Here is a 12,340-nt window from a genome sequence, read left to right as displayed (position 1 = left end):
TAATTGAACTCATGCCTTTACAATCAACCCATCTAATGCCTGAAGAATTCAAAGTGTATTTTAGTTACTGAAAAGATTGCTTGGTTTTTTATTTTTCATGAAATGAGCATCAGTTTAATTTCTCTGAACAATATGGAGCTGGCAAGCCAAGAGAGAAGGGCTCTACTATTTCCTGCGGTGCCCGTTGCCTCCCCACTACTACAGGATCCCTTTCCTTCCAAACAGTTGGGAATTCACAGTGCTCTCTAGAATATGACACTGTCAAGGAAGGAATTGTTTCCAAAAGTAGTTTTCAAGGCCTTTGTTTCTGCAGGTCCCACTCAAATCTAGGTTGGGTTTTGCATTTTTGGGATTTTTATATTACTCTTTACAACAAAAGAAGTGCTAGGACACAAACAATGCCACCAGGTTTTAGATGCAAAAGAAGTTTTGCTTTCTCCACTAGATGTGCCCAGTATGCTGTGAGCCTGTCTTTGTAGGGAGCAAAGTGCTCATCCAGAAGTTACACTTTTGCTCTACTTACCTCTTCCAGGGTTTAATTCCCTGCTGTCTTTTCAGCAGAGACACCCAAACCCAACATAAACATGACCTGCCTCAAAACATTTCTGATCTTGGCTAATACTGTTAATCCAAAATATCCCTAATGGAAATAGCAGAGGGTAGGTCATTTTGAAATACTCTCCAACAGAGCAGATGGAATTAAGAGAACTAGTTCTTTACATGGCTGCACAGAGAATAAAATCAGATGGTAGCCAAGCAGGATGAGTGTCTTAAACCTGGATTCCTTCACCCTGTAGAATGCTGGGCTCAGTAATAAAAGTGACACAGGTAAGGTTTAATGAGATAGGTCATTTCTAGTCCAGAACTAAATCCAGCAAAAATGCCACCTTACTTACTGGCTAGCAATACTACTGGCTAGCTGCATTAAGCATTCCAGAGGCACATCAGCAAGTAAGGAGTCATTCCAAAGGGGCCATAGCCAGGATTTGGCAGAACTAACCCTGATCCCCAAAGGGACCAGGGCATCTGATCCCTTGTTCTGCATCAGAGACTTCTTCAAGTCTCATCTCTCCTATCATTACACACCCAGAGATGGCAAAGGAACAACAACAGTGTCAATGAAACTTTCAGCTTGAAAGCATTGGCTGACCCAGATGCACCAGAGACTGCATTTTGTCTGGCACAATTCCACTTCTCAGGGGTCAGGCAAGGCAGGCACAGGGACAAGGCAGAAGGCATCTCCTCCCCCAGCCTCAGCCTGCAACACTGACACAGGCAGAGAGAGCCGGGCAAGAGATTGAACCTGCCATAGGTGGCTTTGGGCTTGTGCTGTCAGAGGATGACAAACTCACACCCTGCCTAGGCTGCATCTATTTGGAAGCCTTCTTCTCCTTCATAGGAAAATTCAAAAGGACTTTCTATCATAGGAGGTTTCCATATTTCTGCCAATACCAAACCAGGCAATGTCCATGAACCTCTTTCAGATCTCAAAGGGTTCAGCTCAGAAACTGCCCCAAGGAAAGGTTTTCTGCTTCAAAAGCAGGAGGAAGGAGTGGGAACATCTCTCATTTCATGCTAAATGCCTTCTTTTTCCCTACTAATTGTGACACAAAAAAGGCTGCAGGGAGAAAAAAAGAATGAGCAGGATGGAGAGGAAGGTATCCTCTTCCAGCATGGCATTTCAGGGGCCCCCAGGTACCACTCAACACTTCACACTGGAGGAATTTACACTGCACCAACTGAGCACACTCGCAGGGGCTGGGCTCTGGGAGAGTGCACTGAGCCCACCAAAGAATTGAAACGAATTTAAAGAAATTTTAAAAATAATTGGTTTTAACCAAGCTCTCCAAATGTCACCTCTGAGTCAAGAATACAATGTCATTTTAGGACAGACATGCCCTCTACCTACCTGCATCTTCAGAACTCTCTTTGCTTCTGTTGCTGGGTCTTGGCCTGGAGAAAATGGAGGACAAAAGAACATAAGAGGAGGTAGAAAGAGAAGGGAGGGAAAGGGCATACCATGAAAGGAGGCAAAGCTTTTAAACATGGTCACTGTGATGAAGGGGGAAATGCAACACACAAACCCAACAAGATGCAAAGCTGATTAATTGTCCTTAAGTTTGCCATTGCTGCAGTCACACAGAGCTGGCCAAGCTCTGGCTGAAACACAGCAGTCATTCTTCAACTTGCATCAGAACTTCCCATTCTGCTGCCTCTCCTTTTGGAGCCAAGTGGCTCCTACAGCCTCTCTGAAGCAGCAAGAGCTGCTGAGCTGAGGCACGAGTCTGTAAGGAGGGCAGCTACTTTTGTACTGCTGCCAAAGCTTGACTTTGCCTGCTCGTGCCTTACACTGGTGACAGTCTTGTGCTACATGTGGTCAGAGCACTGCTGTCTCCTGAGAATGATATTACACCTGCTGGTTCTTTCCAGAAAACAAAGGCTGTTTCCAACTCAGCTGCTAGGGAAGGATATTCAGATCACACCTTAAAAGCCCCACTGAAGATTTGCAATTGGCATGATCCCTCTGTGACTCCCTCTTTATTGTCAGCACTTGGATAAGCGTAATAGCTACATTTTCTCTTCCTTATCCAAACCAGTATTTTTCCATCAGGTACAGTCCTATTCCTCTTCTCTAGCACCTTGCCCTCTTTGATCTTAAGCCCAGATCAAAAGATCAAACATCAATTGGATTATACATCAGATTTTACATTCATACTGCAAAATTTATCCGGCATCTCATTTCACTGTGGAGCCCAAGGCACAGTGAAGTTACACCTGATGTTTACAGAAGCAGCACCTGAATTTGCACACACCTCCCCAGTAGCCAAAATTTGCCCAAGCATATTCTCCTGGTTGCAGAATTTGACAGTCAAGGATAACAGCATTGAAAGACCTGCAGGTCCCTATCCCATGCAGCACAGTTCCCAAATGTCACCACAACAATTACAGAGGGAATCAATAGCCAAGTCCAGCAGAGGACCCATCTTGAGGTGCTTTGAAGCCCTGCCTCCTCTTCCCCACTACCACCTCTGCTCTGGGGACATTGCTGTTGCCTTTGACATTGTGCTGGATCATCACTGATGGGTAAAATATTGAATACACAGAAGTTTGCCTAAATACATGGGACACCTGACTGGGCAAAATAACCTCACAAGAAGGGAAGAGAGAGGTGAACAGCACACTGGAGTAACAGACATCTTGGCTTACCTCATCTCCTGGCACTCCTGGAATTCCAGCTCTGGAGAGCTTGGCAGGGACCCTGCAGCACTGCCAAGAGGGGGACTGCCTGCCTTGCATATAGGGGGGATCAAAGGCAGTCCCAATGATCTCTTCTTCATACCCCCACCAATGGAATACAGCAGGGAACCCTTGAAAGAGAAGAACACAGTGCTCAGATCAAGCATCCAGCCTTGCCTCCACTCATGCCTAAAGACATTTAGCCATGCATTTGACTGCAACCTGCCAGGAAAAGCCAAACTGATGGAGCAGCTTGGACCAGGACAGGGAAACTTCACCTAGGAAAGGGAAGTGGTGAGGGAGAGACCATGTCCCACATCTGCCACCTCTCTTCTCATGCTCACTTTTCTGCAAATGTGGCTGCATTCCCATCTGGCCTCCACGTCTTTGACATCAAGATGTTCCGGGGTGCCACTGCCTCCACTGGCCTTGTGGATGGCATGGCAGTGGCTTTAGATCACTGTTCTCTTGGTGTCATTAGGCACCCAACAGCCAGACTTGATCTCCAGCCAAGTCCCCACAAAGCCATTCTGCAGGATGTCAAAACCTGCTTTTCTCAGGCCCCTCCTTTCTTCTGCTGCTGCCCTTCCCTCCTACACTTCCCCAGCAGCCTTTGAGCACAGAGGCTGCTCAGCTCTCAGCACGCTGGCTGCTCTCCAGCTCCCACACATCCATCATCTCTGGCTCACTGGCATTTAGGAAGTTCAGCAGAGCTCCCTGCCCTGCTGCTCTCTGCCAGCTCTCTGCTGGCCCAAGTTGCTCCATGGCCCCCATGCCATGGCCAGGAATGGGGCTGGAGGCAGCAGGGGCAGATGCACACCCTTCCTTCATATCCCATCATTTCTGGCCCAGCTAAAGAGGCAAATCAGGACCTGTTCAAACTTCAGTGAGAGGGTCAGTTCCTGTCAGGGCTGCACTGGGCCCTTTCTCTGCAAGGCTGAAATGAAGTCCAAAGCCTTGGATTGGACATTCTGTCTACCAAAGCTGTTGTTCATCTGCCTCCTCCTGCACCCCATGGCAAACCCAAAACAACTGCTGGTCCTGACCCTGCTGCCAAGGCAGTCGTGGCTCTGGGCTTTGGGCTGCTCTCCCCATGGCCACCTCCCTTCCCTTCCCTCTGGACAAAGCCATGCCAGAGCACACAGCTGCCCAGAAGCTGATGAACTCTAGAAACAGCAGCAGAGACAACTGTGCAGAGGGCATGGCCGTACAACTCAGAAGCTGAGCCAACCTGGAACTGACTTTGCAGGACTGCCTTTTCCAACCAACACCTTTTTGCTTCCAAAGCAGACACAGCTGACAGAAAACACCACCAAGATATAGTGATGGCTCACAGATACCCATAGTTTACTCAGTCTAGAAGGATAGCTTCTCCAGAGTGGAAAACTATAGCTGCTCTGACTGCTTGTTGGTGTTTTCTCAGCCATAAGACACAGGAGGAACCATGACAGAGCCCAGAAACCATTCAAAGACCTCTCCTGCTTTTGATCCACGCTGAGAATATGAACCTTCCACTACACACCCATTGCAGAGACAGCCTGAAGCAGCAGTGTCCAGCTGAGCTCTTCCTTGACTCAGCTGCTTCCCTGGGCTCACAGCACAGGAAAAGGTCTCCAAGCTCTGCCAACAACAAATAATCTGAAAATCTACTGAACAGGTCTTAGCTTGGCCTCCTTACCTTATAACTTTTTCCTTCTGAACTCTGCTCCTGGTTTCTTCTTCTCTCATCATCATAGCCAGGGCCATTTCTTTTGTTCTCTTTCTCCATGCTGTACATTTCATTTGTGTTATAAGAAGGGGAGCTCTGCCGGATGGGAGGCAATGGCTTGGAGGGAAGCAGTGAAGAGGGACATGGCTGGAAAGACTTGGAGGAAATGAAGCTATTCCCGCCTGCAAAGTGGAGGAATTTTCACTGCACCACCAGAGCACACTCATGGTGACTCGGCTCTGGGAAAGTCCTCAGAGCCCATCAAGAAATAGAAATGAATTTAAAGAAATCTTAAAAAGAATGGCTTTTAACCAAGCTCTCCAAATGTCACATCTGAGTCAAGAATACAATGTCATTCTAGGAGAGACATGCCCTCTACCTACCTGCATCTTCAGAACTCTCTTTGCTTCTTCTGCTGGGTCTTGGCCTGGAGAAAATGGAGTACAAAAGAACATATGAGGAGGTAGAAAGAGAAGGGAGGGAAAGGGCATACCATGAAAGGAGGCAAAGCTTTTAAACATGGTCACTGTGATGAAGGGGGAAATGCAACACACAAACCCAACAAGATGCAAAGCTGATTAATTGTCCCTAAGTTTGCCATTGATGAAGTCACACAGAGTTTGGCCAAGCTCTGGCTGAAACACAGCAGTCATTCTTCAACTTGCATCAGAACTTCCCATTCTGCTGCCTCTCCTTTTGGAGCCAAGTGTCTCCTACAGCCTCTCTGAAGCAGCAAGAGCTGCTGAGCTGAGGCACGAGTCTGTAAGGAGGGCAGCTACTTTTGTACTGCTGCCAAAGCTTGATTTTGCCTGCTCGTGCCTTACACTGGTGACAGTCTTGTGCTACATGTGGTCAGGGCACTGCTGTCTCCTTAGAATATTACACCTCCTTGTTTTCTCAAGAAGAAGGATCTGATCAAAAGCCTTTGGGTATGACATAGTCCTAATTCATTATAGGTGGGCAAAATGGTGAATACGCAGAAGTTTGCCCGAGTACATGGGACACCTGACTGGGCAAAATAATCACACGAGATGGGAGGAGTGAGGTGAACAGCACACTGCAGCAGCAGACACCTTGGCTTACCTCAACTCTTGGCACTCCTGGAATTCCAGCTCTGGAGAGCTTGGCAGGGACCCTGCAGCACAGCCAAGAGGGGGACTGACTGCCCTGCATATGGGGGGGATCAAAGGCAGTCCCAATGACCCCTTCTTCATTTCCCCACCAATGGAATACAGCAAGGAAGTCTGGAAAGGGTAGAACACAGTGCTCAGATCAAGCATCCAGCCTTGCCTCCACTCATGCCTAAAGACATTTAGATATGCCCTCAACTGGGACCTGGCAGGAAAAGTCAAACTGATGGTGCAGCTTGGCCCAGGATGGGGAATGAAAAAGAAGGAGTTGAGGGAGAGAGCTTGTCCCACATTTGCCACCTCTGCCCTCATGCTCACTTTTCTCTAAGTGCGGCTACATTCCCAGCTGGCATCCATGTGTTTGACATCAAGATGTTCCGGGGTGCCACTGCCTCCACTGGCCTTGTGGATGGCACGGCAGTGGCTTTAGATCACTGTTCTCTGCCTGCCCTTAAGGTACCCAACAACCAGTGCTGATCTCCAGCCAAGTCCCCACAAAGCCATTCTGCAGGATGTCAAAACCTGCTTTTCTCAGGCCCCTCCTTTCTTCTGCTGCTGCCCTTCCCTCCTACACTTCCCCAGCAGCCTTTGAGCCCAGTGGCTGCTGAGCTCTCAGCATGCTGGCTGCTCTCCAGCTCCCACACATCCATCATCCCTGGCTCACTGGCATTTAGGAAGTTCAGCAGAGCTCCCTGCCCTGCTGCTCTCTGCCAGCTCTCAGCTGGCCCAAGTTGCTCCAGGGCCCCCATGCCATGGCCAGGAATGGGGCTAGAGGCACTGGGGGCAGATGCACACCCTTCCTTCATATCCCATCATTTCTGGCCCAGTTAAAGAGCCAGATCAGGAGCAAAGCCAGGTCAGTGAGAGGGTCAGTTCCTGTCAGGGAAAAAGTCCCAGAGCTTTGCCTACAGCACATAAACTGAAAATTCACCACACAGGTCTTTGCTTGGTCTCCTTACCTTAGATCCTTTTCCCACTGAAATCAGCTCCTCTTTTTTCACCCCGTACTCATACCAGCTGCTGCCATTTTTCCCATTCTCCTTCTCTCTGCTGGGTATCTGACTCGGCATGGAAGAAGGAGAGCTCTTCAGGATGGGAGGCAACGGCTTGGAGGGAAGGAGCATAGAGGGAGTTGCCAGGGGAAACCTCTTGGCAAGAGGGTAGCCTGTCAGGCCTGCAAAGGGGAGACACAAAATAGAACAGAGGCCTCAATGCAAACCTAAAGCACCTGAAGTTATATTTTTCATGGGACACATTTCCTGCCAACTTCTAATTAGCTGCACAGGGAAACATGCCCCTGCTAGCAGACACTTGGAGCAGGCCAGAGGGAAAACCCTGCCCCACTTGCACAGAGCTACCACAGGAGCACCCTGGCCCCTCTGGGCTGCCCTGGGACAGCAGGGAGCCCAGAGCCCTGTGCTCTCCAGGAATGGCTCAGCTGCACATGCACCCTCCTGCTCCTCTCCCTGCCGCACAGCTCAGCAGCCCTACAGCTCCACGGGGCACTGGCAGCAGCACAGCTCATTGCAGGGGGCACACGCAGGGCACAGCTGTTCCCTGGCAATGTGCACAGGCTCCCTGGGCTGCCACAAGACCCTTCCTCCTAACAGAGATTGGCCCAGCTCCCCCCTCACCTCTGTGTGAGGCTGAGCCATGCTCACAAGAGAAGAACTGAGTTATGCAAACTCCCACATTTACCATTAACACATCTAATAAGTGTGGCACTCAAGGGGAATAATTCTTAATTCTTTAGAAAATATCTCTGTTTTTATTTTTCATGGAACTAGGCTGCATTTAATTCCTAGGAACAATGTTAAGTTAGCATGTCTGAATGGAAAGGTGGAAGGCTCCAATGATAAGAGGGGAAAAAAGATTCCTTCTTGAGGCTGGCCTTCTGTGAATCCCCAGGAAAGACCCACACAGCTGTGACTGCTAATTCTGGAAACCACAAAGACCTCTCAGCAAGCTGGCAGGCCTTTTTGGAGTTTCTATAGCACTGTAATACCGTCCTCAGGGTTGGACCCAATCAGTAAGCAGAGGAAGAAAGGGAAATTTATCTGTAGTGAGACCAGACATTGATGGCAAAGAAAGCAACAGGACTTGCATCTCATGACCATGTCCAATCTGTGGCCAGCTGTGGCTACTGTGGCTACTGTGATTTGGCTACTGTCAAAAAGGAGAAAGCAGTTTAAACTAATGATAGAATGTTTTGATGCCATGTGTGTCCTTGCAGGATCATCTGTAGCTTGTGGGATCAGCCACCTAGTCTGACACAGAGCCAGCACTGACTACCACAAACCAATTTTCTCTGAAATCTGGGGGGATTATTTTCCATTTGGCTCTGGCCTTTCAGCTCCTTTCTACCCTCACCTTTTCCTTCAGGGGTCTTTCCTTTTCCAGTAAAGTCCATGTTTGAACCCGTGCTTCTGCCTGGCAGAAAAGTCTGGGTTTGAATTTGGGAATGCTCTCAGAGCAGACAGCGACAGGAGCTTGGTCCCAGCCTTTGAACAAGGTCGGGTGACTCCAGTCGCCAGCGGTCGGCACAGAGAGGCAGAGCCAGACGCGTCTGCTGCCGCTGTGGCCGTGTCAACCACAGCCTGCACCACCCCAGCGTGGGGCTGCCCCTTTGTGACACGCTCGCCCGTGGTTCTCTCGTTTCCATGGCTGCAAAACCCCACCCCAACTCCATCCCTTTCCCTTCCCTTCCCAAGGGCAGCCAGCCCTAAGCCCAGCCAGGCCAGGCCTGAGCGTTTCACACTGTCTAGGAAGGAGACCCTTTCCAAAGCTACTTTTCAAGGCCTTTATTTCTGTCATTCCCACTCAGGTCTGGGTTGCAGCTTGTTGCTGTGGGATTTTAATTTTCTTCATATCAAACCAATTGCCGGGACACAAACAATGGCACCAGGCGGTGGAAGTAAAAGAAGCTTTGCATTCCCCAGTAGATGAGCCCACAATTCAGTTGGCCAATAGCTGTAAGGAACAAATTGACCATCCAAACTTTCCACTTTTGCTCTACTTCATTGTTCCAAGGCTTTATTCCCTGCTTTCTTTATTGCACAGACACCCAAACCCAACATAAACATGATCTGCCTCAAAACATTTCTGATCTTGGCACTTCCTGACAATTCAAAATTTTCTTAATGGAAAGAGCACAATAGGCAGGTCATTCTGAAATACTCTCCAACAAAATAGATAAAATGAATCATGCTTGATTTGGCAGAACTAAGCCTGAGCCATGGGACCCGTGGGTCTGATCCCTTTTTCTGCATCCGCAAAATCATTTCTTCAAGTCTCCTCTCTCCTATCTCTTCAAAAAGCTTTGCACTCTGCATTAGATGCCCCCAGTATTCAGGGGGCTGATATGATCAGTGTATCTGTAGGGTGTAAATTTGCCATGCAGTGTATTACTTTGCTCTGGCAGGGGTTTATTGCCGCTTTCTTTCCTGCAGACACACCCAAACCCAACATTGCAACACCTGCCTGAGAACAATTCTCATTTGGACTGTCCCTGAAAATTCAAAACTATACTCAGAGCATTTCCCTGTCCCCAGGGACAGGCTCCAAGGCTGGGCTCTCACCTGCACAGAATGAAGAAGAGCTGCTGCCCTTGCCAGTGGCTCCGGGGTCTCGCGATCAGCGCTTTGAGTGCAGCTTTTGTACACACTCTGCCTCTCTGAGCCCAGCAGCATTCCTGGGCATCGGCAGTGCCACTGCAGGCCAACATCCTCCAGGCACAGCTGCAGTAAGGAGATTGCAACAGGGCCTGGCTGAAGGAGTCTCCAGTCTGCTGCAGCCCTGCACCTGAGGCAGAATCATCTTGTGCTGCCATGGGGGGAGCAAAGGGGGTGACGGCTCTTTGCAGATGAGGGTCTCCTCCATGTGCTGCTGCTCGCTGGGCTGATACAGCTGCTGGTGCCCTCCCCCACAGCTGGATCAGGAGCCTGCTGGGGAAAATAGCACTGCCAGTGCCAGTGCCAGCCGCCCATCCCTGCCATGGCCCGGCCCACAGGGCGTCCTGCCTACCAAACTGCTCCAGTCAGGTGATGTCAGACACCATCAAAATACAAAATACCTTCAAACATTGCATTTTCCACATTCTGGCAAAATCATGGCCATACAGGCCACATGCTGGAGGCAGACTGCTCTTGGCAGAATGGGGGAAGCCCAAGCAGCTGCTCTCCCCATGGCTGCATGGCCATGGCAGCAGAGGCGATCTCTCACTGTGTCCACTGCTGTGGGACCCAGTGCTTTGGACTTGTTTGCACTGAACTCAGGCTGCTGCTACAGCAGCATCATGCCTTCACACATTTGATAACAAAGAGTTGGAATGGCACACAGGACTGCCCCAAGAGCTACAAAATAATAAAATGGGGGTGGGGAAGGGGGCAAGTGAGTTAGAATAGTTTGCTCTTTTTAATACAAGCCTATCTGGATTCAAGCAGGGATACTGGGCTAATCCTACTGGGGACTGGTTTGTAAGCCTTGTCTCTAGCAATTCCCACCAGTCTGCAAGCATTTTTCAGTAGGAAGGGGTAGATAAGTTTTAGAGCACATGCATAAGCAAGTCTGAGCCAGAACTCAAATTACAAGACAAATACTCCCAAATACTCCCACCCATAGGGAAAGGAAGAAGAAAAGCAGATGAAACAAGTGCCATTGGGGATGAATTGCCTGCATTTATCCCATGGTCCAACCTTTCTGTGCAAAAGCACCTCAATTCAAACACAGCTTAGGATCAAGGGATTCAAGTGTTTCGAGGGCATTTAAAGACTGATTCAAGGAAAGGTAGATGCTAAATTCCTTTAAAGCACAAATGTGGGTCTATTTGGGACTGCATCCTTCAAAAGCAGGAATGGAGGTTTAGAATTGCACAACTGTTTCCATTGGAAAAGACCTTTAAGATCATGGAGTCCTCCCAATAACCTGAGACCACTGACATTGCCAAGACCATCAGGAAAGCATATCCCAGGAAATGTCGTGGGATGGGGCATCATTCTGGTCTCCTTTGTCTCCCCAGGAGCCCCTTGGAAAGAGAAATGCCCACATGGGCTTTATCTGACACCTTCCCAGCCAGCCCTTCTCTCACTCCCAGGTCTCATTTGCTCCACAGCCTTCACTAGCTCACTCAGCCCAGAGGCGCTCTCAGAGGAGAAAACGCTGCCACTGTCAGGGCCGTGTCTCCTCCCCGCCGCTGACCCTGCACCTGCAGTGCTGCGTCCGCCTCTGCCGGGCTCCCCAGCACGGACGGCAAGGACGTGGACACGCTGCAGCAGGTGCCCAGGAGGGACACCGAGATGATGTGAGGGCTGCAGCTCCTCTCCTGCAAGGAATGGCTGACACAGCTCGGCTCCTTCAGCCTGGGAAAGAGACTTGGACTTGATCCAGCCCTGGCCTTCCAGTACCTGAGGGCAACCGACAAGAAAGCTGGACAGGGACTCTGTACGAGGGCAGGCAGGGACAGGACAAGGGAGAATGGGTCCAAATGGAAAGAGATCCAAATGGTTTAGGTAGGGATTCAGAGAAAAGACCCTCCTGGAACAGTTTGCCCAGAGAAGGAAAGGATTTTGAAAGGAGGAAATCAGGGGAAGAGTCAGAGGGAAGGAGAGACCCACAGTCAGCCTTGGATCCAGCGCCATCTCAGCTGCACTGAGCTCCAGGGCTGTGGGATTTGTCATTGTTTCCGTATCCAAAAACTCATTCAGCAATGGGCTCCCCCTCCCTTCATCATCCCCAAACTTTGGCCATCTTGTTCCAAACACCACTCCACCTCCCCAGTCCCAACCCCAACCATCTCACCCCTGCTGGACATCAAGACCCCCTTTCCCAAGACCTATTTCCCCCATTTCAAACCACCCAAACCCCATCCCACCCATCCTGCCCCACCCCATGCCCATCTCACCCCTCCTGATTTGCAGCGCACTGCACCCAATCCCCTTCCAACCCCATTCCACCCTGAAGGGCTGTGGAATTGAGGCATTTTGGGCTGGGATTGAGGAGTTTCCAGTTGCATTGAGCGGTTTTGAGGTGACAGATTGAACCCCCTCATCTCTTTGAGTGCCAAGAAATGGAGACCATTATATCAAATACCCCCCAAACCCCCCCAAGTATCTCTCTCAATCCTAGATTCTCCTCTAACACTTGTAAAAAAAAAGTGAGGCTTTAGACGCCTTCAATGAATTTGTTTTTTCCCCCAGTTTTGTCTGTTTTAAGGGATGAAGATAACTCAAAAGAAAATTAGGGCCAAAACAAAAGGATAAGTAGCCAA

This window comes from Fringilla coelebs (genome assembly GCF_963513975.1).
Source record: "Fringilla coelebs genome assembly, chromosome: 11".
NCBI lineage: Eukaryota > Metazoa > Chordata > Aves > Passeriformes > Fringillidae > Fringilla > Fringilla coelebs.
This window is presented reverse-complemented; position numbering follows the sequence as displayed.